General features: G+C 52.9%; 1 protein-coding gene and 1 long non-coding RNA gene across 9 annotated transcripts in view; one reads left to right on the top strand and one right to left on the bottom strand.

The window, feature by feature from the left end:
* EPHB2 (EPH receptor B2) overlaps window positions 1–26,263 on the top strand; it is a 181,944-nt gene that overhangs the window by 110,337 nt on the left and 45,344 nt on the right. The gene's annotated exons all lie outside the window — the stretch shown is intronic.
* On the bottom strand, window positions 3,250–24,701 carry LOC116567128. 5 transcript variants are annotated; one of them, XR_004276112.1, is made up of 5 exons: window positions 24,474–24,701; window positions 23,162–23,250; window positions 19,709–19,839; window positions 18,586–18,677; window positions 16,442–17,282 (listed from the first exon to the last, which is right to left on the bottom strand). It is a non-coding gene; the product is annotated as an uncharacterized LOC116567128 (long non-coding RNA). The 5 variants fall into 5 exon arrangements; XR_004276113.1 differs by lacking the exons at window positions 16,442–17,282; window positions 23,162–23,250 and adding an exon at window positions 3,250–4,043; XR_004276115.1 differs by lacking the exons at window positions 16,442–17,282; window positions 23,162–23,250 and adding an exon at window positions 13,929–13,993.

Below are 26,263 nucleotides of genomic sequence, written 5' to 3'. Positions count from 1 at the left end.
AAGAAGGTGTGGAATGTTGACACCATCCCCTGGGCTCTTCAAGGGCTCGGGGGGTTGGGGGGAGCTCTGATAGTCTGGGCTGGAGACCTACGGCTGACCATGATGGGTTCCAGAGGGGGGCTATTCGAACCCCTCCACTAGCCAGAGGCAGCCAGGATTCCATTAACCTGATTCTCTGCCCCACATAAACCTGAAGAGGGAGCCCCGGGAGGGAGGGAGACTGGGGAGGGGAAGAATCCGGCTTCCCCAGGCCCTGAATGAAGCAGCCAATGGCATCAGTTTCTTCTCTTGCAGTCCTGGAGGACCTTCAAGGCCCCTGGCTCTTTCAGCAGAGAGTGGGGAGAGGGTGCGAGAGCCAGAAATTAGGGGTAAGAGAATCCAGGCTGGGGTGCAGAATCAGGGGGAGAGCCATTAGAGCACAGAGTCACTATACCGGCCCTGTATCCTGTGTGGCCTTGGGTAAGTCACATCAAGTCTCTGATCTTTAGGTAGTTCCTTAGTAGGAAGGGCAGCCCAGGGTCAGCTCTTCATGCTGGGCAGAAGCAACACTGTGCCTGACATGTAGTAGGTACTCAGGAAATGGTGGCTGTTGCCGCTGCAGTGATTTTAACACCATGACCCCAGTATAGCTCTTCTCAGCTTGTCTGGGTCATTCTCGTCTATTTTCTCATTGACGTCGCAATATTTCTTCGAGGCATGCAAGGATTCTTTTCTTTTCTTTTCTTTTTTAATTTATTTGAGAGAGGGAAAGAGAGCATGCAAGTGGGGGCAAGGGGCAGAGGGAGAGGGAAACAAGCAGACTCCCTGCTGAGTAGGAATCCCAACTGGGGCTTGATCCCAGGACCCTGAGATTATGACCTGAGCTGAAATCAAGAGTCCAATGCTCAACCAACTAAAACACCCAGGAACCCCAAAATGTCATAGTTTCTAACCCTCGGGCTAGGCTGCAACCCAGTGATGGTCATAGAGTGGGCCACGCCCGCCAGGCCTCTCTTCTTCAGTCTGTTCTTCTCAGGAGTAAGGTCAGGTGCCTCTTCCTCAAGGAAGTCTTCCTTGACCACAAAGCCTAGTTATGTACTCCTCCTCTCTTACAGCTTTCCAGATTTCTTCTGTTAAAGCATTTATCAGATGTTGTACAATTGTTAAATACCCCCACCTAAGACTCTGAGGGCCCAATCCATGCTTTTTATAGAAGGGGAGGGGCCACAATAATTATTTTGTTAGTGACTGCAGCTGTTCCCACACAGAGGGGCATGCAAGTCTATGTAGAGTCATGTGTAAGTATTCAGTTCTGCATATACACAGTTACACACATGTGGGCTAGTGAGTACACACATGCACAGATAAAGGGTGAACTTTCTGGAATGTGGCAGATTGAGCTGACGTGGGTGCCCCCATCTCCCCACACACATATAAACATACAACACTGAAGATGATCTCAACAAAAGCTTGAAAGAAAGGGAAATCCTTGGGTGACTTTTTTTTTTTTTTTTAATTTAGGGGATTTTTTTAAAGTAATAAGTGGAACAAAAATACAAAAATGCAACCATAAAATGAAAGATAAGAGGAATTAGACTGGAATTAAAACATGCTAGGATTGTTTGGGAAGTAGATGGAGACATCAAGTAACTTTTGGCTTGGTTGAGATAAATATACATGTTAAAAATTTAAAGACAGCCATAAAAGACTTCAATATATAACTTCTGAATCAGCAGAGGAATTAAAGAACATAAAGAAAATTCAACCAATGCCACAGAAGGCAAGAAAGGAGAAAAAAGTTTTAAACTGATGGTAAATAAAACACATAGGATAGTATAAATAAGGTCAAATACAGTTGACCCTTGAACAATGCCGGATTTAGGAGCACCGACCCTGCCCCCAACACACACAGTCGCCAATCTGTGCATCACTTTTGACTCTCCCAAAACTTAACTACTAATAAAAGCCTGCTGATGACCAGAAGTCTCACCAATAACATAAAGTCGATTAATGCATACTTTGTATATTATCTGTATTCTATACTATATTCTTACAGTAAACCAGAGAAAATATTATTAAAAAATCTTAAGGAAGAGAAAACACATGTACAGTACTGTCCTATATTTATCTAAAATAAATCCATGTATTAATGGACCCACTTAGTTCAAACCTGTGTTGTTCAAGCATCAACTGTCTATTAGTAACCACAATAAATAAAAATGGATTAAACTCAATTGTTTAAAAACAGAGATTCTTAGTTTCGGTGGAGAAAATCCCACCTCTGTTTATAAGAGACACAACTGAAAGATAATGATGTGCAAAGGGTATAAGTAAAGGGATATAAAATGATGTATCAGAAAATATTCTCTGTAATAAAACTGGGAGCAAGATAAGTGTTGGGGACTAAAAAGACTTTAAGACAAGCAGCATTATTGGGGACAGGGAGGGTCCTTACTAATGACAAAATGAATAATTCACCAGGAAGGTATAATAATCCTGAAGTTGCATAGTTTCAAAACAGATTTTTTTTAAGCTTTTTTTTTTTTTTTTTTTAAGATTTTATTTTTTTATTTGAGAGAGAGAGAGAGCATGAGCTGGGGCAGACTGGCAGAGGGAGTGGGAGAAGCAGGCTCTACACTGAGCAGGGAATCCGACGCAGGATCGATCTCAGGACCCCGAGATCATGACCTGAGCTGAAGGCAGACGCTTAAACGACTGAACCACCCAGGCACCGCTCAAAACAATTTAAGAAAACACTCAAAATGATATACTTACAAGAAGAAATTTTCAAGTTCACGTTCTTAGTAAGCTATTGTAGCATAGCTTTCCCAGACAGTGACTAAGTAGACACAAATGATTAGACTCGAATGACCTGTGTATAAGACCTTTGAATCCAACCTACAAACACTGCATATTTTTGATGCACTCAGGCAGACCCACCTGCCTTCCCCCAGGTGCAGAAGCACACAGGGGCCGAGGGTGACATGTATGGAGGCACGATTGCAGGTCACACCGACCAAGACACCCAAAAGGACGAGGGAAGAGGTCTGGCGTGTGGCCAGGTGGGTATTCAGCTAACTAAACACTTACCTGGTCCATGACCTTGGACAGTGAATTACCCTAGCTAGAATCTTAGTTTCTTTCTATGAAACATGCAGATTCACCATCAGCAAACTGTTACGCTCCGGAGAGTTCATATATAACAGAACGCTGCCATTGTAACAGAAAAGCAAGCACAGACAATACATAACCAAAGGGCATGGCTGGGTTCCAGGAAATTTTATTTTCAAAAACAGGTGGCAAGCCGAATTTGGCCAGCGGGCCATAGTTTGCCGACCCCCACTGTAGAGAACACCTTTTGCCTTCCCAGGATTATGGATGACATAAAGAATAGGACTAGAAGCAAAGTGACTTGTAGGAAAGAAGCTCAATGGACAGCCCATCTCGTGAGTAAGGATGTCACGTGAGAGTGTACACACACACACAAAGACACATATGTATGAAGGCACATGCCTCTGTGTAGCTCTGTCTGCATATGCATGTATGGAGAAAGGCTGAGATGTACATATGAGCATGTTTTGTGCACACAAACGTGTATGTGTGTAAGCCTGTGCTTTTGTAGGGAGGCGAATCTTCTAGAAAATGGGAAAAGAAGAGCATAACCTCACCGGGCAGTGAGGATAAAATGGCAGGGTGCTGGCTGCCGTGCCCAGCACAGTAGGAGCTCGGAAGCTCACATTTACCGAGTGTGGGATTTACCGAGTGAGGGGTGGGTGACACCCCACCCGCTCACACACGTTCACGCGTGTACCCATAACACAGTTTTCTGTGCGCTTGCTTGCAGAAGGAAGCTGCGCTAATGAGGAGGTCATCCTCGTAGCCAGCAGGTGCCCAGAACAGCCCTGACGGGCATGCAATTTAGCTTTCTCCTGAGATGTTGGGCAAATGAGGAGAAAGGCGTTTTAATCCCTTGTCACGTCTCCAGGGGCTGGAGGACATGTGCTGAGTTGGGATTTTTCAACTTCAGCCTTTTTTTTTCCTTGACACATCCATCCCAGAAACATCTGTGAGATAAAACAGAGAAGGTCTTATGAATTCAGCTCAGACTCGGCCTGTGCTCCCACCCCAAGCAAGCGAGACATGAATCACCGGCCCGGGGGCCCAGCAGCCCCGCAGAGCAGCCTCTCCAGCGGGGGCCCCGGCCTTTCCTGAGGAGCTGCTTTTGATTTCCCCAAGCCTTCTGATCGTCTACACTCACAGAGCGTGTGTTGTCCAAGGGGAGGCCTGCTGAGCGCTCGGCTCACGCTCCAGTGCCGGGGTCAGCCACTCATTCCAGGCCTTGGCCGAGTCCCCCTTGGCACCAGGCCCTCGAGGCGCCAAGATGAACCAGACAAGACATCAGGGCCACCTTGCTTGTCCCCATCTCCCCAGCATTTGGGAACGCTGTGGGGGGAGATCGCCATTGTGGGGCTGGGAGGGGTGCCTCAGTGGTGCGCCAGTCTGTCCTCTGCATTGACGGTTTTTATCCTGCAGGCGGGAGGAAGTGCGTCATGGCGGCCGCTGGGTCAAGGATCAGCCAGCCATTAATTGAACTTGACCTTCTGGGGCCCTCCTGTGCTCTGTGGCCTTGGATCCCACCAGATGGTTCAAAACCTGAGCCCTCTCTGCCGGGGCCCACATGGTGTCTGTCCATTTCTGTGTGTTTCAAGAAAAGGAGGGGATTTTGGAGCTTCCACCTGGGGCCGGGGAGCGGGTGTGATCAGCTCTCTTTCCTATTTCTTCCATCCGGCAAATAACTCCGTAATGGGTACCTGTTACGCTGTAGGCCCTGTGCTGGGCATTAGGGATACTGAAAAGGATAAGACAGAGCCCTGCCTTTAAAAGCCACCAGGCTCAGGAGGTGGGCAGTCCAGGGCAGTGATAAGAAAGGCAGAAAGCTTTTTCATATTCTCAGAGATGCCGACAAATTCCTACAGGGCTGCGGGAGGTAGGGAGAGACACACGGAGACAGACACCTGCTTTCCCTGGTCCAGCCGACTGCTGTGTGGAGTGGGGCCAAGGGGGTGATTATAGGGTCATATGTTTATAGGAGTTTCTCCACCTGGAGGGTCTGGGTCTCTAAAAAGAAGGTGGGGATAGGAGAAAAGAGTGTGTCTCTGGTCCTGAAGGATTTCTCCCTAGGCCCCTTTTTACAGATGGGAAAATTGAGTCACAGGAGACCAAGTTACATACCCAGAGTTGAAGAGTATTTAGTGTAAGATGAAAGCAGGCTTGTCTGGAGCAGAAGAGAGGGCAGAGCGTGGATGCCAGACGAGGTCCAGCCATTTGCCCGTCTGTTTCCGGGTCAACCCTATCTTCCTGAGGACAGTTCCAGACCAGTCCTTCTGTGTGCCTGCTCACCTTTGCCTTCCCCGCCTCCTTCCCAGAATCCTTAGCAACAGACAGGCAATCTGAGAGGGGCAGGAATGCCCCCCCGCCACCCCTGGATGGGCTGGCTCCTGTTTACCCAGCTGGTGTGAGCCCAGGCCGGGGTCGCAGGGAAGGACCTGGGAGGCCAGTCCTCTAGCCGGCACCCTGCTGCTCAGGTCTTACGACCCCTTCTCTCCCCTCCAAGGCCTCTCCCTCAAAGATGAGGCCCAAGGTGGGGCTTGGCCTCACAGGAGAGGAGAGCTTAGCTCCTGTTACACTTCATGTATCTGTCCGCTCTTTTATTGAAAATGCAGAGGTGGCTGTGAGGAGAGAGAGCAGAGAGCAGTGGGACAGAGGAACCGGCTGGTAAGGGGCAGGTGGATAGAGCATGAGGTTTTAGAACGGAAGACCTGGGTTTGAGACCGGGTCTGTGTGACCCTAGCAAATCACATGCCCTCTCTGAGCATCAGCGTCCCAGTCTGTCGACGGAAGGTGAAGGTCAGCGCTCTCTCTTGCCAGAGTCCTCGTGAGGCTTGAGTCCAATAAAGACGCTAAAAATGCCTTGGGGAATCAAAATGTAACACTGATTGTGGCTGGGGCCATTATTTGATTGGCATCGGGGGAAATATCTGCTTGGATAGGTATGTGCAACCAACCAGGGGCAGGAGCCACGGGCCTGGGAGTCAGAAGACCCAGGGACTGGAGGAGGCGGTAGCTGGCTCTGGGCATGAACCTTCACTTCATTTCTGTCAGCGCCAACTTCCTCGTATTAGCCTGGGTGGAAAAGCTGTTCTCCTTCCAGTGTCACAATGACCAAGGACGACTCTTCGTCCCACCAGCATTCATTCACTGAGCACCTGCTGTGTACCAGGCCCTGGGCTAGACTGGCACGTGGCTCCTGTCCCCGAAGAAAGATAACACTAGAAGAGATGCAGGGCTCAGACCCTAGAGTATCAGATATAATTGAGTCTAGTCTCCTCGTTTTGCAGATGGGGAAAAACAAAGCCTTAAAGAGGAAAACGGCTTTCCGGGGATATGGGAAATGAGGAGCACCCATTGCCATTTCTCCCTGACTCCAATCCAGACGTTGAGAATCCGTCATTATACTCTTCTCACTAAATCCAGTGCTACTCCAGGATCCTTCTCAGCACAGCGCCAGGCAGCTACCGATCAAGGGGTTGAAGTGGGAGCACAAGATGAGACTATTTGCATACCAACCCTGAGTTCTCATCGTGCCCTTGTCTGAGGACTTTGACTAGAATCGGCCACGTTGGGACTCAGACCTAGATTTTCTCACCCGTTCTGCCATTCCGCTTATTCCTGAAACCAGCTGGAAACAGAGTACCCACCACATACCCCACTTGTTGGTAGGCTCCAAGAAGAGTAAGGCCTGCTTACAGCCTCATAGCCTGGTGCAGAAGAAAGCCGAAGGGCAATAATGATGGGGGGCGAGTTGGAGATACACACGGGTTTCTCTGGGAATGCAGGGAAGGGAGCACCCTGATGGCCCAGGGACAGGGTTGGGGTGCTGGGCGGTGGTTGAGGAAGTCTTCCCAAAGTGGGGACATTGCAGTCAGCACTCAGCCAGCAAACATATGACAAACACGAGGCCCAGTACAGCGTCCAGATACATTGGCTTCCTTGGGGATCAGTGACCTCTGTGGCCCAGGAATTGACAAGAATGTGTTATAGGGAGAGACGCCAACCCCGATGAACAGGAGTTTGCAATGTTGACAAATGTTGCGATGTTGATGGGGCAAAGATGGGGCTTAGGAGGTGTGGCTTAGGAGGTAGAAGAGGGAGTTTCTAGGTTGCTTTCCTAGTTGGGCTGAAACCCAGCAATGTATACCCAGCTTTGTGCTTTGTCTGGCCCCTGTTCAACTCACCCATGCCCTCCTACACTTGTGGCTGTCATCATACTGCTCATTATCTGACAAAGGTAGGTTTTCCCTGGTGAGACCGGATAGGTCAAAGATGGTGTCTCGTTTCTTACTGGCTGGGGCTTGAACCTAGCACTGGCACAGTGCTTACCTGGCTCATGATGGGTACTACCTCAGTAAATGTTGGATGAATGGGTAGATGGATGGATGGATGGATGATGGATGGATGGATGGATGGTTGGATAGAAATGTGGGTGGGTGGATGATTGGGTGGATGTTCACGGAGCCTCTGTAAGCCTGTTTTCTCCTGTGCAAAATGAGGGAAATCATACCAACCTCACAGGGATATTGTTAGGACTCAATAAGATAATGCTGCTAAAGCCCTTAGAATATTGCTTGGTATTCAAAAAAAATATTTATTGAAAGGATAATGATGACTGTTTAAACTCAAGTGCAAAGATTCTCTCAGCAGATAGATCCTGACAAATGAATTTTGCATGCTCTCTGCCAGGATCCTTAAAAAAAAAAGAGGGCGCCTGAAATTGTTATTCGGGACCATCATTAGAAATAAAATTCAGTGGTTCCCACTGGGACAGCAAGAACTTGGTTGGGAAACCCTACAAGTCCTTGAGAACGTGGAAGGACAGAGCTAAGTACTTGGTGCAGACACATTGTCCTGAACACTTTGCTTAGATACTTTTAACTCATTTAACCCCCACGATAACCTTATGTGACTTATGTGGTAGACATCGTTACCATCTCCATTGCTCATAGGGGTGAACTGAGACATAGAGAGGGGAAAAGCAAGTTGCCCAAGGTCACATAACCAGGACATGATCCGACTCCTAAAACCACTTTCTTAACCACTGGGGAAGCTCCCAGTTCAGGGGAAGAAACAGAGCTGTGGGGCACCGGGGTGGCTCAGTCGGTTAGGCGTCTGCCTTCGGCTTAGGTCATGGTCCCAGGGTCCTGGGATCAAGCACTGTGTCGGGCTTCCTGCTTAGCAGGGGAGTCTGCTCTTTCCTCTGCCCCTCCCCCTGCTCATTCTCGCTCGCTCTCTCGCACTCTCTCTCTCTCAAATAATAAATATCTTTAAAAAAAAAAAAAAAGGAAAGGAAGAAACAGAGCTATAGTACTAAGTAGCAGCACCCAAGGGGGGGTTGTGTTCGACATCTTTCTGTCCTATGAGGTACATGCCACTTGGCAGGTTCTCAGTCACTGTGGAATGAATGAATGAACAGCTGAATGAATGAATCTTCGCACGCCCTGCACTTAGAGCACTGTGGCAGGCTCCCATAATGCTGTGAATTCATGCACGGAGGGCAGTGGTCAGTGCCTGACTCATCCAGGACGGCTGTGTCATATCGAAGCGAATGTCATGGGCAATTTTAAAGCTCACTTAGGACCCATGCTCTGCTGCCCATTCCTGTCTGTCACCACCCATAAGTGGCCTTGTCAGTTACTCCTCCGATCCTCACCAGGGCCTCCTGCTGTCATGTCCGTCTTTGCAGAGCAGGAAGGAACCTGGCTGGCGGAGGGCACCGTGCCAAGGAGACCAGACTCGATTCAAAGCCGGAGGTGGAGGTCATGGCCCACTTCTGCCTCCACCATCCGTGTGACCTTGGGCAGTCACTTCTCTCTCTGAGTCTGGCTTTCCTCCTCAGTCCCAGGGGCATAAGAATAATGACCCTCTCACGGATCCTTGTGGGGTGCACGGTGGCCGTGCTCTGGGAACACGGAAGTGGGAGCTGGGGTTGTTCTGGAAAGTTGTGATGTACAGGCTGGTTTCATGAGTGGGTGGGTCAGTCTTGAAGGTGGGTGCAGTAGGGAAGCATAGGAGATATGAACGGCAGCCCCGGGCCCTGTCGGACCCCTCCCCTACCTGTCCCAGTGCCTTCGATGTCCACCATTTAACTCCTGGTATGGAGGCCTGGTGTCTCCAGGAGGGATCTTCTTAGAATGCTTACAGGGAATGGCCAGTGTAACATTTTGATTCCCTGGCCAAGAGGCGACCTTGGCCTCTCTCAGCATGAGCTGAGTTGAGAGAGAATGAGACACAGCCGGGGACAGAGGGCAGATGCCAAGAGATGGGCGAGATCTGAGACCTTGAGCAGGGGTTCTGTGAGACCTCGGGGCAGCCTGGGGAGCCGCAAGCTTGGGGTTCGGTGAGAGGCAGCAGGAGGACCCTTAAAATGGGGCCAGGAACTGCCGGCAGCAGCTTTCTTCCTTCCGACTTTCTGCCAAGGAGCAGCATGGCCACAGGCTCCACGTGGCCGGGAGAGGAGAGGCTCTGCCAGCCCCCCGGGCACCTGTCCCAGAAGCATGTGCATTCAACTCGCTGATGGAGTCTCCTTGGGGAGAAGGCACTGCCTGACAAGTAAAGTACTCTGAGGGAAACATGTCCTGTTCCTTCCCAGAAGCAGCATCTCACCTCGCTCCCCCTCTTGTTCACACGGGGTGTTACCATGGGCAGAAGAGGTGGTCACCAGCCCTCGTGAAACCCAACCCCTTGTCATCACTCTGTCCATCCGCTGTCACCTCTGCCTGGACCACGGCTCAGCCCCCCTGCTCTCTCCACACAACAGACAGGGACCTGTTCCAAACTCAGGTCACTTTGCAGCCCTGCCTAGAACTATCCAGGGGCTTCCCGTGGATTTAGAGTCAAGCTCCATGTCCTGGGGTTTGGTGTCCTCCTGCCATTCTGTCCCTTGTTCCCCTTTTCCAGCCACACAGGCATCGTGGAGGCTTTCCCCACAAATGCCTTCTTAGTCCCTCCCGAGGAAGAGCCTTTGCCCGTGCTGTTCCCTCTGCCAGGAATCCTCTTCCCTCTGCGCTCCCCACCCCCAGATCTCAGCCTCAGGGTCTTGGCTCATATGTTGCCTCCTCAGAGAAGCCCTCCCTCACTACCCCAGCTAGAAGACACGCCCCCCCCAGCACCCTGTAGCACGTCACTGTGTATTTGTGTGCTATCCGTCTATCATCCATCTTCCTCACTTGATTAGAAGCTCTACTAGAGTAAGGAACTATCTTGTCTTATTTGGTGCCGTGTCCCCAGCAGCCAGAACAGAGCTGGCACCTAGTAGGGCTTCAGGTCGGTTGAATGAATGACCCATGCAAGAGGCGTGGTTAACACGAACAGCCACTCAGCCAGCCCTGCCAGGCCCATGGCATCCTCCAGCTATAAGTGCATTTGGTCTTCACAGTATAAAACCCAGCAAGGCGGGGGCACCTGGGTGGCTCAGTGGGTTAGGCCGCTGCCTTCGGCTCAGGTCATGATCTCAGGGTCCTGGGATCGAGTCCCGCATCGGGCTCTCTGCTCAGCAGGGAGCCTTCTTCCCTCTCTCTCTCTCTGTCTGCCTCTCTGCCTACTTGTGATCTCTCTCTGTCAAATAAATAAATAAAATCTTTAAAAAAAAAAAAAAACCAGCAAGGCCAGGTGTCCATTTTACAGCTGAGGAAACTGAGGCCCCAGGGGTTCAAGCAACTGTCCCAAGGCCATGCAGATCATAGGAAGCGGAGACCCAGATCTGAGTCTAAGTCTCGGCTCCTACGGCTGTGTTATTAAAACAAGTGCTATTACCTTGTTTTATAGATGATGGAGACTCCGAGAGATGGGCCCATGTGCCTAAAGACCTCAGCCAGGAAGAGGAGGGGTTGGGATTTGAACCCAGATGCCTCCTTCTCTACAGGGACAGGGATGGCAGGACCTGGCCAGGCAGCTATCTGTAACATCAGGGGCCTGGGCAGCGGCTAACTGGTTTGACAACCGGGTCCAGGGCGCAGAGCCCACTGTCAGGGAGAGGAGGACGGAAAAATGCTATCAAACATTTACTGAGCACTTACTGCACGTGTGGCCATGTCCTAAATACTTCATGTGGGCTCACCATCTCCTCGACAACCTCAAGAGGGAGATTTTTTTTTTTTTTAAGATTTTATTTTTGATTTGACACAGAGAGAGAGAGAGAGAGATCACAAGTAGGCAGAGAGGCAGGCAGAGAGAGAAGGGGAAGCAGGCTCCCTGCTGAGCAGAGAGCTCAATGTGGGGCTCCATCCTAGGACCCTGAGATCATGACCAGAGCCAAAGGCAGAGGCTCAACCCACTGAGCCATCCAGATGCCCCAAGAGGACATAGCTTTATTGTCCCCATTTTGCAGATGAGAAAGCTGAGGCACAGAGAGGTTATGTGACTCACCCAAGGTCACCCAGTCTGGAAGTGTCAGAGCGGAGTTAAAGCGAGGTACTAACCCCTGTGCTGTACTGCCTCTCTGAGGACCCAGCCAATGCTGGGCAGGGCTCCAGATCCCTCAGGTTGGGAAGAGGACTCCAAGCCCAGTCAAGTACACAAAGCCTGCAGCCTAGAGCCGTGGGTTGCTGGGCAGTAAAACAGGGACAGAAGTTCATTGGGATGTTGCAAGGAAAGGAGAGGGGATGGCAGAGCTGAGCAAAGCCCCCGTCCAGCCTGGAGCCCAACCCCTCAAGGAGTGAGCAAGGAACAGGTAAGGAAAAGCACATGCCACCTGTCTCAGCTTAAACCTCTGCACCGCCGCTCACCGAATCAGTGATGTTGGGGAAGTGACTTGTCACTCCGTGCCTACATCCCCTGCAAACGAGGATCATTGTAGCCTAATTTGAGATTATATGAATTAATCCACATAAGGCACTTAAAACAGTGCCTGGCCCAGAGTAAGCTCTAAGTGCAAGCTGTTATTTATCAGAAGATTACAAATGTTCAAACATTAGTTCTGGCCTCTCTTGTAACCAAGGAGACTCTCTCCAACAGTGTTACCATGAAGTCAGAGACAGTAAGCTGGGAAGCTGTGCTCTCCAGCCCTCACTTGGTGACAGCGTGGGCTATCTCTGCACCTTCACCCGAAGTTGCCTCCCCACTCTACAACTCCAGCTTTTTCCAGGGGTTAGAGTCCTTCCCTATGGGTGCTAGAGCTAAATGTTTGTCAAGTTTATGAGCTTTCAAAGACAACCAGGCCTCCCCATTTTTATAAAGACTGAGATAAAAGTTAATAAGATTAGAGGTTTATCCTCAACGTCTGCTTTGATGTCTTGTGTTCTCTCTCTCCCTCCCTCCTCTCTCTCTGTCTCTCTCTCTCCCAGTTTTCTCCTCTTTTAAAAATCCAAAATACAAGCTGGGAAGAGCAGCCCCAGGCCCTATAAACACACTGTTCAAATAAAGGAGACATTTAGGGGAAAGTGGAAGCATCATTTAAAGGTGATCATTCTAGAATGACCATGTCTGGGCAATTTGTCATGAAGTATTCTGGCTGTTGCCAGAGATCATTTTTTTTTTCTGTAAATCTTGCTGTTGGCTCATAATTTTCAACTTTTGACCCTTTAAAACTGAGGTGTGGGATTTTTACAAGCTTTGGAGATGGGGTGTTTTTAAAATAACCTTTTAAGAAGCCATCTGTCCCTGGGAAAGTTTGGGATTAGGCTTGAAGGCGCTCTGCAGAGGTGGCTGGAATCCCTGGGTCCCTGCCCCGCCGTGGGTGACTTTATGATCCAAGAATGTTCGAGTCCAAGGACTGGACCTGCTTCTCCCCGGTTCTCTGTGGGTTCACAAGCCATCATGCTATAACAGAGGTACTTGAGCTACCGGTGGTCATGGAGGCGTGGGTACACCGTCCAGTGCCGGGCCGGCAGCTTGTTGCTCCCCACCCCTGCTCGCCTGTCCGGCCTCGTCCCCTGCACCCCTGCATGCCCAGACTCTGGGTTCCCACCACAGGGCCTCAGTCTTGCCGCACAGGGTCTCAATGCCACACTTTGGGACAGACTGCTCCTCTGTCCAGCATGTCCCTCCGTGCATTCTTCTGTTGTGTCCTTCTTTGTCTTGCAAGACAGTTGTCGTGTTGTCACCTCTGGGAAACAACAGTGGGAAAATCCCCTCCTCGGGGCACCCCAGCCCAGACCCTCCTCCCCTCGAGCATCCCTTGGCACTAATCACACTGTGTGGAAACTGCCTGTTTACTTAGGCATTTTCTCCCTGAGGCTGGGAGCCTGTTGAGCATTGGGTCCCCAGGCCCCGTCCCGGCAAGAGCCTGCAAGAGGCCATAGGATAGAGTAGTTAAGACCCTGCCTTTGGCCTCAGATGTAGCCCTCCACTACTCTGCTCCCAGCCCTGACGCTGCCTGAGGGGGGGATTACGTGTCCTTCCTGAGCTTTACTCATTCCTATAAATGTGACTATCAATAGTATCTGCTTTAGAGAGTGACTCGAAGGATCCTTGTTGGGTGTGCCGGTCTGGCTTAATCAGTGGAGTATGCAACTCTTGATCTTGGGGTCATGAGTTCGAACCCCATGTTGAGCACAGAGATTACTTTAAAAAATGAAATTTAAAAAAAATTGTTGGAGAACACTAACACACTCTATGGGCTTAACTCTGTATCTTCACAAGGAAAGTCCTGTTGGTAGACCCATTTTCCAGATGGGGAAACTGAGGCACAAAGAGAAGTTGCATAACTTGTGTGAGGTCAGTAAGGAGAGCCAGGGTTCAAGGCCAGATGGACCCGGACTCCAGAGCCTGTGCCCCTGACCACTGTGACGCATGGCACACGAATAACTTGCATGGAGCCCTCCACCTGGCACACAGTAGATCCTCGAGACAGATGGTAGCTGCCATTGTCAGTAATTATTAATAGCTCCATTCATTTTATAGTCCATTTTTAGACGGAAGAGGTGGGACTGTTCACAACACAGGAAGAAGGAGTTGAGAGCTGGAGGAGGAGAGAAAAGGGGAAAACAAGGAGGAGATACAGGGAAAGAGTCAGACTTGGGGGGGGGCGGTAGGTGGGCAGAGGCCAGAGCTGGGCTGGGGCATGAGTTGGCAAGTGCCTGGGAGGCTGCTGGGGGGAAAGCGCTGAGGGCCCTGGTGGCCATCCGGGCACTACCCCAAGACCACCACTGGCTTTCCTGCTCTTAAAAAATGAAACCCCAGACTCCACCACCGAGCACACATAACCCATTGTGGTATAACCCCAGATCACCTTTTGCCTTGTATCTTATCTTTCCCCCCACTATCCTCTGCTTGGCCATCCTACCCTGCCTTGCACCCCTCCGTACGTTTACACACACTATTCATCTGCCTGAAATGTCCTTCATTTCTTCCGGCCCCAGGGAACTCCTGCTTATCCTTCAATACCCAGTTCAAATCCACCACCCCCCGCCCCGGAAAACCTCCTTCGACACCCCAAACTGATCATATCCATTCTTCCCCTTTTTGAAGTGGACTTTCAGACTCATGTCTTATTCCACTCCATGCCGAGCTGTACATAAAGTCATTACTTAGGGAAAAACTTGTTGGGCTTTTTTTTTTTTTTTTTTTTTTTTTTTTGAGTAAATCCACGCTCAAATCAAGGGTGGGCCCTTAGTGAATCATCACACATGATCACAAATCTCCAGCGTCCAGGAGAACTAGAACACGGAGGCAGAGGCTGAGCCAGATTCAGGAGAGGACTCATCCTTCCCAGGGATCCAGACCAGAGAATGTTCCAGGGCCAAGTGGGGATCTGGAATTCTGCTGTAGGCCCAGACAATGCTGCCTGGGAGAGTTCATATGAGGGACCTCACCCCAAGCACCCCCAGAACCACCCAGAGATGGCTGCAGATGAAAACAAAAAGGAAGCCTGTCTGCTGTCACTCACTGGGCCTCCATAAAATGCGGAACTCAAGACTGACCCTGCCTGAGCAACAGGGAAGATGCTGGGCTGTCACTCTACTTCTACTCTTACAGTCTAAGACCACATTGGCTTTTTCAGCAGCTTTTGGCTTGTGGTCAACTCAAACCCCCAGATCTTTTTCGCTGGGATGGCTGCCAAGCCACATCTTGTGCATTTGATTTATGGCTTGGGTTAGCTAAGGCCCACTCCTGCTCCCCAGAAGCCAACAGGAGGAGGTGATGGTTTCTATACCCCTAGGAGGGAGAGCGATTGCAGGCCCCCAACCTAAGAACCTCAGGGTGAATGTGGGTAAGCTCCCCCTCTCCCTGTTTCTAAGCTCTTTTCCTCGAGGCAACAAATGCCAGGACCTCTCGAGTGGGATTTTCATTAGCATTAAAGTCAGAGGCCACCAGGGCTCAAGCAGACCAACTTTGGGTTCCTGGGGAAAGCGGTGGTCCTGGAAAGCACCCAGAAGGTCAGGGAGAGAGAGAGGCAGGTATTAGAGGCCTGGGCTCCTGAGTTTGCTGTTCATATGCCCTGAGGAAGGCCCTCTATTGCTCTGAGCCTCCATTTCTCAACTGCAGAATAGGGGTGACAAATCCCGAACTCATGGCATTGTTAAGACAGAGGTGCTCAGGTCAAGTGGGCATCAAATACCCAATAACTATGTCCAGCTCTTTCCCCCATGACACTGAATGAGAAACTGAGGCACTAAGTTTATCCTACCTTTGCAAATATTACTCCTGCTTCTGTCTTTTCACATGCCACCTCTCAGAAAGGCCACACTCCCTAAGGTGACCCCCCGTACACCTGCCTCAGCCCGTGGTGGTCCCCGTCATGGCCATCACAGTCCGTGGACAGCGTTTGTGTTTGTCTGGTGCCTCTCTCCCTCTGTCACTGTCCTAGACCTTCAGCTCCACGAGGGCAGAGCCCCTTCTGCCCCCCGTCTTCCTCGGCCCCCACTGTTGCATCCCAACTTCAGCACCGCTGGGACTTGGCGGCGTGTGGCGAGTGACTGGGAGGGTCTTTGGAAACATTCCTTCGGACTTTGGCCACAAATCCGAATTGCGTTAAAGAAGCATATTTATTTCCGCAAACAAGGTCACTTCCCCTCCCTGGGTCTCTGTTTCCCCAGCTGTAAAATGAGGTGTGAAATGAGAGACTGAACAAGCTTTTCTCTAAAGTCCTTCTAGCCCTGAAGACTCAAAAGTCGGCACAGAAAGCGGGGGAAGGTTGTATTGAATTATATTGCTTATTGGGTTGAAAAAAAAGAAAAAAGAAAAAAAAAAAAAACAGATTCTGCCAGGAAATCTCTCTCACTGTGTCACTTTCTCCGTGAGCCTGGAAAAAACCATCCTGCCCAGGCCCAGGCCTGTGGAGCCCATACTGAAAAAGTCACAGGCTCCTCCTGCCCTGGGCCCAGGCGAAGGGGCCCCCCGAAAGGTGTGTGGTAGCTGCTTCCCCGGGGGGTCCCGGGCTTTGTTGCCTTAACCGAGCACACAGAGCAGGTAAAAAATTCCAGACATGTTCTCCGCTGACAGCTAATTGTGTCCTTTATTAATGACCATGGCTTTCTTGGGGCAGGTGGGAGGAGGGAGGAGGCCCGTCTCAGCCCAGGGGGCTCCCTCAGGTGGAGCTGATGACCACATTTCTGGATTCCATAGAAAGGGAAGTGCTACGTGAGGTGACCCCGAAAATCCACCCCCACCAGCTGAAGAGGGGAGGGGCCTTTCCCGACTTCCCGAGCCCGGGCAGGGGCGGCTGGCTCCGACAACACGTTGCAGGGCTTATAGAATCTAGCAGACGAGGTTCTGGGTCCTAAGTTGGCCTCTTTGAGCACAGCCAACAAAGTATAGCAGGTGGCCTGAAGGGGACGGGCAAGAGGACGATGGCCTGTGGGCAGCGTGGGAGATGCTCCCCGGCTTCATCCGGCCGTCACCCCCCACCCTCATGGCACCGGGACTGGGCCCACCAGGCCCTTCCTCAGTGACCCACAGCACCACCTGTCAATACAGCAGCCAGATGTGCCGGGGGACTAGGGCTGGCCCTGCCAGATGTGTCAAGCTTTCCAACACATCCGGCTTCCCCTCCGGCACATCGTGATTATTATTTAACACTTGCTTTCCCAGCATCTGTGAGTCCCGAGGACTGCAGGTTGGGAGTCTTCAATGTGTCGATCCAGCTTGAGGTCTGTGGGCCTGGAGCTCACTGCTCATCAAAGGGCCTGTTTTCTCAAGGACCCAGTGAGGACCTTTACAAGCCCTCTTGTAGTGATAGCCTAGAGCTGGAGGGAGGGCCTTTATGGAGCTCTCTGTTCCCTGCTCTGTCGTCAGGATCCTATGTTAGCCTGGGGAGCAAGGCGGGGTGGGCAGCATTAACCCCAATTATAGATGAGGGATGTGAGGCTCAGAGAGGGACATAGTGAAGTAGTAGCTGAGCTAGGATTTGAATCAGGCAGCGGAAACAGCACGTGCAAAGGCCCTGGGGTGAGATGGGCTCCAGAATAGCCAGAGGGCCAGAGTGGAGTAAGACGCAAGAGGAAAAGCAGTAGGAGGTGAGTTCAGAGAGGGGAGGGGGATGCAGTTACATCAAAAAGAATAAAATACCATGGATAAATTTAACCGGAGAGGCAAAGGGGGCTTTGTAGGCTGTTGTTTTTTCACTCTGAGGTGGGAGCTGTTAAAGACCTTTGAGCAGAGGAGCACCACACCGCTGATTCCTGTTCGGCAGGATCCCTCTGGCTGCGATGTTGAGAACAGATTGCAGCCAGAGGCAAGTGGAGAGGTAAGCCGGCAAGGGTGGGAAGTAGGAAACCAGTAATCTGACAGCCTCCGCTCCTCTACCCTCTAGCTTCCCTTCCAGCCTGGGCGTCGGGATTCCTGGGCTGTAACCCAGGCTCCATCAGCCGCTAACTGGGCCATGTGACTCGAGGCAAGTCACTGTTGTCCTCTGGGTTGTGCATTCTCTAGTGATAAAATGAGGAGCTTGGACCAGGTCCTCCTGACTTCCGGTGACCCAGACCCCACATGCCTCCCCAGCCTCGAACTTCATGCTCCAGTGACCCTGAACTATCTGTAGCTCCCATACACATACCATGCCGTCTCACACCTCGGTGCGTGTGCACAGGCTGCCCCCTCCGCCTGCGACACCCTTTGCCACCAGCCCCCCACCCCCTCCGCATGTGGAGAGCCCGTGTTCTTCAGCAGATCCCAAGCTCATGTGGCATCTCCAGAGTCTTCCCCTGACCCGCCCGCCTTCCTCAGTGACCCTGGGCACTCTGACAGCCCATACCCATCTCCAAGAGACAACAGATGAAGTGGTTGTGGACTCAGAGCTACCTTCCGATCCCAGCTGCATCTCTGAAATGTTATTGAACCTCTGTTTCCTCCTCTGTAAACGAGACATAATTCTATTTCCGATACCCAGCAGTTCAACCGTTAAGCGTCTAACTCAGTGCTTGGCACACCATCGCTGGGTGGGGTCTACGAAGCCAGATTCTAGCTACGAAGCATGGCGGGTGGCCCTGGACAGTGTGGCCCCAGATTCCTGCAATGGCCCAGGCCAGGACCCCAGGACAGCCTCCCAGCAGCCTCCCAGCCCAAGGGCACTCCTGTCCACTCGTCCTGTCACCAGCCGCTCCCTCCACTCACCTCCTCTGTCGGGGCCTGGTCAAAGCTGCCTCCCGGCAGCCACTCAGCACTTGAAAATGTCCTTAATTGCTTCACCAGAGTGGGGAGTCACCCTGCAGGCAGATAATTAAAAAGTTCAGAGCTTGATTAATTGGGAGGAAATTGGAGGAATGGGGCAGCCTGCGGGGCATGCGGGAGCTCTCAGCCCCTGCTTGGGGACAGCACGAAGGGAGGCAGACCAGAGCCGGGACCCGGGCCTACGCTGGGACCCAGCGGCTGGACACACCAGGTGTGAATCCTGCCTGCGCTGGTTGTGGGGTTCAAGACTGGTTTCCCAGGAGACGGTGAGCACCACCCTGCCCCACACACCACACGAATACAGCTGGGGTGTAGCCATCAAAAGACCCAATGGTCAGGAAAGTTCTGGTGTCTCTAGCCTTGGGCCTGAGGCACCTACAGGCCTTGTAGCCTGTCATTCAGGGAGGTGTCCCAGAGGGCCTGCCTGGCAGTGAACCGGGCGGGCATGGCGGCTGCCCTATGATGCTCATAGTTGGTCAGATGGAAAGGGCGGAGTGGGAGGTAGAGACAGGTGTCAGCCAAGTGCCAAGAAGGGTGAAGGTGGGATGGCTTGAGCCCCCATTTCTGGGGGTGGAGGGAGGAGTTCTGGGGCCTCTGATGTGGTCTGGGGGCTCCAAAGGCCTAGAACCAAGTCTCCGGTCCACACACTGGCTGAGTGACCTTCAACCTAAGATTTCATATTTCTGAGCGTCGATCAGTCAATCAACACACACATTCTGAGGCCTCCTGTCCATCACGTCTCAGCCGCTGGGGCTGGGAGGTTCTAGACATCGCCGGTACCTGCTGTCCCCAGGCTTACAGCCAAGTGCAGGAGGCAGACACTCAGAACCGTGTAATCACGCTGCGGGAGAGGCAGAACACAGGTGCTTCGGGAGCACAGGCAAGAGGCCCCAAACAAGGTCGGGGATGGCATCCCAGGAGAAGGTCAAAAGGTGATTTGGGTGGAGCCGAGATTGGAAGGATAAAAAAGGAGCAAGCCAGGCTGGCACTGGGACAGAGGGAACTGCCTGAGCAAAGGCCCAGAGATGGGAGATGGAACCCAGCTGGTGGGGGAACCGGAAACTACCTCCTGCGGCCGGGCCCAGGCCGCTGCTCGGAGGTTCTGAGGGCACAGGCTGGCAAGGTGGTCCGTAGAGGAGAGGCCAAAGAAGGCTGGGCTTGCCACAGGCACCAGGGAGCCGTGGAAGGGTCTTTGAGCTGAGAAGAAAACGCCACAGATGGCCGGTGTGGTGACTGGCTTTGGGAGGCCCTGGGATCCCCCCTCAGGCAAAGGGGAGACGTGTTAACACAGTTCCTGCCGCTGCCTTCTGACTTCTGTAGTTCTGCCAGCTGTTGGCAAGGATCCACAGAGCCTGGGACCCGTCAGGGGCAGGCAGGGGTAGCCTGGGCATGTGAGGGAAGTCGGGGGGTGGCGAGATGACTGACATCCCCTGGGTGGTCCCAGCAGGAGCTACCACAGCAGGGGAATGAGCCTGAGGCACTCGCTGGACTTAACCTGGCCAAGCAGGGCCCCCCCTTCTCAGGGGAGGAGCGAGGGAGAACCGTGGAAAGACGGTTGCGGTGGGGGGGGGGGGGCACTCTTCGTCAAGTTAGAACACCGAGGGCTTCGGAGGCAGGAGGTAGAAAGAACATAGACTGTGGGAGCACAGGCTCTGTGTGACTTTGGACAAGGCATCCCTCTCTATGAGCCTCAGTTTCCTCATCTCTAAAATGGGGACGATGCCTCCTGCTACACAGGGAGATGGTGAGGACTGAGTGAGGTTATGCGCAAGGGAAGCTGCTGGCCCAGCACCGGCCAGGCCGGTGATCAGAAGCTCCTCCCGGCCCAGAAGCTTGCCACCTGCTTCCAGCATGTCTGTGCCCATGATACAGAGCCTCAGGCACCCTGGCCAGCTCTGACCAGGGCAACTGACTCCATGGGTTTAACTTCAGCAGCAAAAGCAGGAAGCATGAGAACTGCAAAAGTCACTTTGCATGAGGAAGGCCCCCCAACCCCTTTCGCTCAGCCCAGATGTACTCACAGTGCAAAGCCCTAAAAATAAACAAATCAGTTTACCCACAGCTCAACCAGAACATAGGACTCAGGGTTGGATGCTTGGATCCACAGCCAGAGTCTCACAGGTGGCAGAGGCCTTAGAGATGGTCCAGCCATACCCAGAGTGGTTAGGAAGGGGTATGGGCTCACAGAGCAAAGAGAGCAGGGAGCCTCAGGGGCAGCCGAGCCCAGCCTCCCCTCTCTGGTTCCAGGACTCTTCTCTATCCCCTCAAACTCCTTTCCCCAGACCAAACCCAGAACGTCCTGGAGACCCTGAGGCAGGAAAGTGAACCAGCTGCTCATCAAACAGGGCAGAGCCAGCCAGGAACCCACTCCCTCCAGTCCCAGTGGCCAGCAGTCAGGCCCGGCTAAAGGAAGGTGCCCAGCCCCCTGCTCAGTCAACCTCATTCGGCCAAGGCCCGGGCCTTTGTCTCTATGTCACAGTGCCTGACACATAATTGGGTCTTAATAACATGCCTATTGGATAAATTCATAACTCACCAGCTCTCCAACTGGACCCACGCGCCTGAAGGCAAGGACCACAGCTTCCCCGTCTCTGCATCCCCAGGGCTTAGCACACAGCAAGTGGCGGGCCCGGAGTGAACGGAGATAGTACAGCAGACACCTGTGCCGTGTTCACTGTCACCCAGGCAGGTGCGGATGCACATGCTTTCTCTAGATTAACTCATGCAATCCTCCCTCCAAATAGAGGGTCAGGGTGATCCTTCTCCCCGTCCCACAGACAAGGGAACTGAGCGCGAGGGACCTCGCCCCCGGTCACACTGTTAGCAGGCCCGGGATTCAGCCCTGGCAGCCAGCTCCGCGGTCTACACCCAGGTCCACTTCCATTGGACATCCTGCTCAGGTTCCCAGGAGCTAGATGGTGAGCCCACCTCTGCCCAGACAGAGCCCCCGGCTCCACAGGACCCCCAGGAAGGCAGAGAAGCTCCTTCCTCCCCGACCAAGGCTGGCACACGGAGCCTGAAAGCAGTGGACTCCGCTGTGCCCTCAGTGGTGTGGGGATTAAAGCCGCGTCTCTGGGAAGAGAGTGAGGAACCCGGGGGCAGGCCTGCCAAGGAGGCTGCAAAGATCACCCAGTGCCAATTAGCGGCCCCGCCGTGCCAGGTCCAGATGGAGCCCTGCCTCGGCCTGACTCAGGGCTCACTCGGTCAATTATCACCTATCCCCGGAGCCCAGGGGGCAGGTGGGGAGAAAATCTGTTTCCCCCTAATCCTCCCTCCCTCTCCCGGCTGGCTGCCATCCCTGCCTTGGGCTGCCTGGCCAAGGGCTCTGGGCGTCTGCAGAAGGCGCGTGCTGGCTGCCCGCTTCAGTCCCAAGGCCTGTGTTTGGGGGGTCAGGCTTTGCATCTCTCTTGCTGAGTGACACAGCAAGCCCCGTCCCCTCGTAGGCCTGACGACAGGGTCTCTAGTACTGACCCTCAAGTCACTCGATGATTTCTACGTCCAAGAGTGCCTGGGAACGAGGCCTTCGGAATCACAAAGACTTGGAGTCAAACCTCAGCTCTGCCATTTAGTAGCTCTGTGACCTTGGTACAGTCATTTTGCCCCCTCAGGGCCTCAGTTTCCTCATCTGTAAGATGGTGGGGGGTGGTGATAATGGTACCACTTCGGTGGGTAGTCACGTAGATTTCATGAGAGAATCCGTGCAAGTCACCTGCCCTGGGCTCGGCCCCTGGAGAGCCCATGACCCCTGGGAATTTGGCTTGTCCTTGCCAGCTTGACGAATAATAACAGCTGACATTTACATAGTGCCTGCTGTGTGTTCTGTGTGCAGATCAGCCCATCAGACCCACAGCCCCGGCCTTTGAGTCCCCTCACTATCCACTTGGGGAGACAGACCTGCCTTCATTTAGCAAACCGAGCTGACTGAGCACCTACGATGTGCCACACCTTGCACTAGGGGCTAGAGAGGTGGGGATGAAAGACCCAGCCCCCTCCCCCAGGAGGGTTCCCCCACCAGTGGGCAGCACGGAGATGAGTCACAGAAGGGTTCGGTCCGTGGTAGGATGAAGCCAGTTGGCGCCAGCTTGGCTGACAAGAGCCAACTAGGCTCATCTCTTCCCAACTCAGTGGTCAGTTAGGTCAGATGGGCAGCTTGAAATTTGCCCTGGGAGCCTTGATGCCATAGAAATTGGCAAACAGAACAAATCAGGGCTTCCCCCCCCCATCCCCGCTGTAGATAGCTGTGGGCCAGCACAAGGCTGCCCAGTGTGTGTGTCTAGGGTACTGAGTGGAGGTCGGAGGCGTCTGCTGTAGCTGGTGGAGGCGGGCCTCCCCGAGGCATCCATGTCAGACCCCATCCCAAGGGGGGGCTTGATGGGGAGAAGGGCATTCAGGCAAAGGGACCTGTGTGTGTGTGTGTGTGTGCGCGCGCGCGCGCGCGCACGTGTGGCCAGGGCATCAAGGGAACCGTGAACTGGTGAAAGGTGACAGATAGGGCCAGAGACATGTACCAGAGGCTTACTAGAGACTGAGGCCATTTCTGGGACACGGGACTTCCAGTCTGAAAAGTAAGATGTGTTGTCACCATAGTAGGCAGTCTCCTGGGATGACCTGTGGGGAGTGAGGACGAGAGGGAACCGGATCTGAGCAGCTCTGCAGCCTGATGAAACTGACATGGTCATGGTCATGGCCAGTGACATGACATGGCAATCACTGGCCACACATTTTCTTAGGACACCCATAAGGGGCATATTCGTTCATCCAACGAGTGTGTGTATTGAGCACCTACTATGGTCCCATCAATCTGCCAGGAGTGAAGGAACCAGTGAGAGCCACACCAGCCTGGTTCCTCTTCCCCTTTGAAGGCACTTCTACGGGAAGGGAAAAGATAGCACACACATTGATAAGCTCCTTTCTAAGATAATTACAGCTTGTGACGAGGGGCAACAAAGGAAACAGAGACTGAGACCGTGTCTTGAGAGAATCCCTCTGACCAGGGTGGTCAGGGAGGGCCTCTCTCTAGGAGGTGACATTTAACAGGGGGCCTAATAGAAGAAGACCAGCCAGCCATGGAAGCAGGGACAGCGCTCTTGCCCACCAGGGGCTGGAGCACAGTTGAGCCAAGGGAATGTCCAGCGGCGACAGGAAGGCCACAGAGCAAGTCTGGCAGGCCTCGTGGGCCAGGCCTCGTGTGGGGTAGTTCTCAGGGCAGTGAAGAGCCCCAGATGAGTGTAAAATAAGCGGAGTGTGGTGAGTCTGATTCATTCTAATCACAGCGCCCCGGCAACCATGGGGGATTGGTGGGGAGGTCAAGTGGGGCAGGGAGACCCACACAGAGACCCTGTCCGCACCCACATCTTGGAGGTGTCATCAGCCCCTTTTCCAGAGGTGGGGTCCGAGGCTCAGGGAAGGCACCTGCCAGAGGGACAGCTGCTAGTTCTGTTCACTTCCCTGTTCTGTGCCTGAAACCCAGCCGTTGGCAGGACTGGATGCCCTCCCAGCTGAAAAACCAGAGCAGCGTGGCCCCTGGGGCACTGGGTGCTGAGAGCAGGCAGCTGCTCCAGACCGTTCTGGGGGTGAAGAGGTGGCCAGCCAAAGCGGAGGCCCCTCACACCACACAGTCACATGGGATACCTGGGATCAGAATCAGCCTCTGCTGCCAAAGAGCCATGTGTGTCTGGTCCTCTCTGGCCTCCGTTTCCTCAAATGTCACACAAGGTGGTGACCTGGACACTCTTCCAGCTCCTCACCCACCGGGTACCCGGCATCCTGCTGGGAACTGAACGTACAGCCAGGCACTTACAGATTCACGAGTAAGTAATTAAAATAGGCACCTGGATGGTGGCTTAGGGAAGGCTTCCTGGAGGAGGTGGTGCCTGCACCAAGTCTTAAAGTGTCGTAGGAGTTTGATGACAACAGGAGTGAGGACAGGACGGACAGAGGAGCTGGACCTGGGCAGGGACCATACGTAGTCGACAGTGTGGAGCAGCAGGCACGAGGCTGGGCGTGGTGGGCACTGGGAGAGGGGCAGGCGCCCGCGCTGGGGTTCTAGAGGTCTTGAGGCGTTTGGAGCGCTGTTATGGATTTTTTTTAAAACAGCTGTTGTATTGTGACATCGTTCACGTTCTATAGAATTCAGCTATTTAAGTTGTACAGTTCAGTGATTTTTAGTGTATGCCCAGAATTGCAGCCATGACCACAATTTTAGAACACGTTCATCACCTCAAAAAGAAACCCTGTTACCCATTAGCCGTCACCCCCCCCCCCCCCATTCTCTGCTCTCCCCGGTCCTTGGCAATCACTAACCTGCTCCTGTCTGTATCGACGGCTCTGCTGGACACTGTTCTATAAATGGAAGCACACACTGTGTAGCCTTTTGTGTCTGGCTTCTTTCATAAGCACAATGTCGTCGAGGTTCACCCATGTTGTGGCGCGTAGCCCTACTTTATTCCTTTTTATGGCCGAATAATATTCCATTGTGTGCCATTGTGGGTTTTTCAGTGACACAGAAAGGTGTGTGCTTTAGAAAGCTGGCTGGGGTGGGGGGGTGGGTAGGAGGAGGCAAGATGGTCACACAAGGCTAAGGAGTCCGTAGGAAGAGCTTTCTGGATGCCCACAGGCGTAGAACCGCGGTGGGGAAGAGCCAGAATGGGGTACAGCTAGGGGAAGCGGGGGAAGACCTGGTCATTGGCAGAAGGGGGGGAGGGTAGGGAGGAGGTATCCGGGGTTCCTGGTGACTGGGTGGAGAATGATTTCACCTTCCCCGATGAAAGATTGGTTTTGGGGGAGCAAATCTCGAAATCTTGATCTCGATAGATCGAGAAAAGATAGATGCCCACGGAGAGGGTGGAGGGTGGCCGGCAGCACATCTAATGAGGGAAGGCTTCTGGAGGAGGCAGCCTGAGGAGTCTGAGATGGGGCCAAGACATGGTGACAGGAGAGGACAGCCAGGAAGGAGGCCCAGATGGAGGGGCTGGCACGGCACGGAGGGCAGAGTAGACAGCCACCCACTAGCCGGGCCCAGGGAATTGCCAGCCAATGGAAGAAATGAGCTAAGCTGGGCAAGCTCTCCCCTGAGAGGGAGCCAGGAGGGTCCTGATCTTAGGACCAAAACCTTTTGGCATCTATTAGGATGATCCTAGATCCCCACAGGAGCCCTGTACCCCCATCCTACAGGAGAACCAACTGAGGCACAGAGATTATCTGTGCACAGAGATCATCTCAGCACTCATGGACCATTGACAAGAACGTAGGTTGCACAGGGCCATGTAGTGTGGTGGTTAGGGAAGCCTCGAGGGTCAGACCACTCGAGACGGAGCCACTGTAAGCTCATATCCTAGCAAATGACTTCCATCTCTGTGCCTTTACGCCCCCCGTCTGAAAAGGGGAGCAATAACCTTCCCTCCATCACAGGGCTGGGTAAGGACTAGGTGGGTTACCAGGGGTCAAGTCCTTAGAAAGGTGCCAGGATTTCATACAAACTCAGTAAGTGTTGGCGGTTTCATATTTACACTCTGAAGCCCTGGTTTCCCCATCTGTGCAGTGGAAGGCTTAATAAGCCCCCAGAGGGCTCGTCGCCAACCTCCTTGGCATCCTGAGAGCCTGGGTGGTTAGTCCTGACCCT

Source organism: Mustela erminea, chromosome 10, assembly GCF_009829155.1.
Source record: "Mustela erminea isolate mMusErm1 chromosome 10, mMusErm1.Pri, whole genome shotgun sequence".
NCBI classification, from domain to species: Eukaryota; Metazoa; Chordata; class Mammalia; order Carnivora; family Mustelidae; genus Mustela; species Mustela erminea.
The sequence above is the reverse complement of the archived record's forward strand: the minus strand, read 5'-3'. Positions and strand labels throughout refer to the sequence as shown.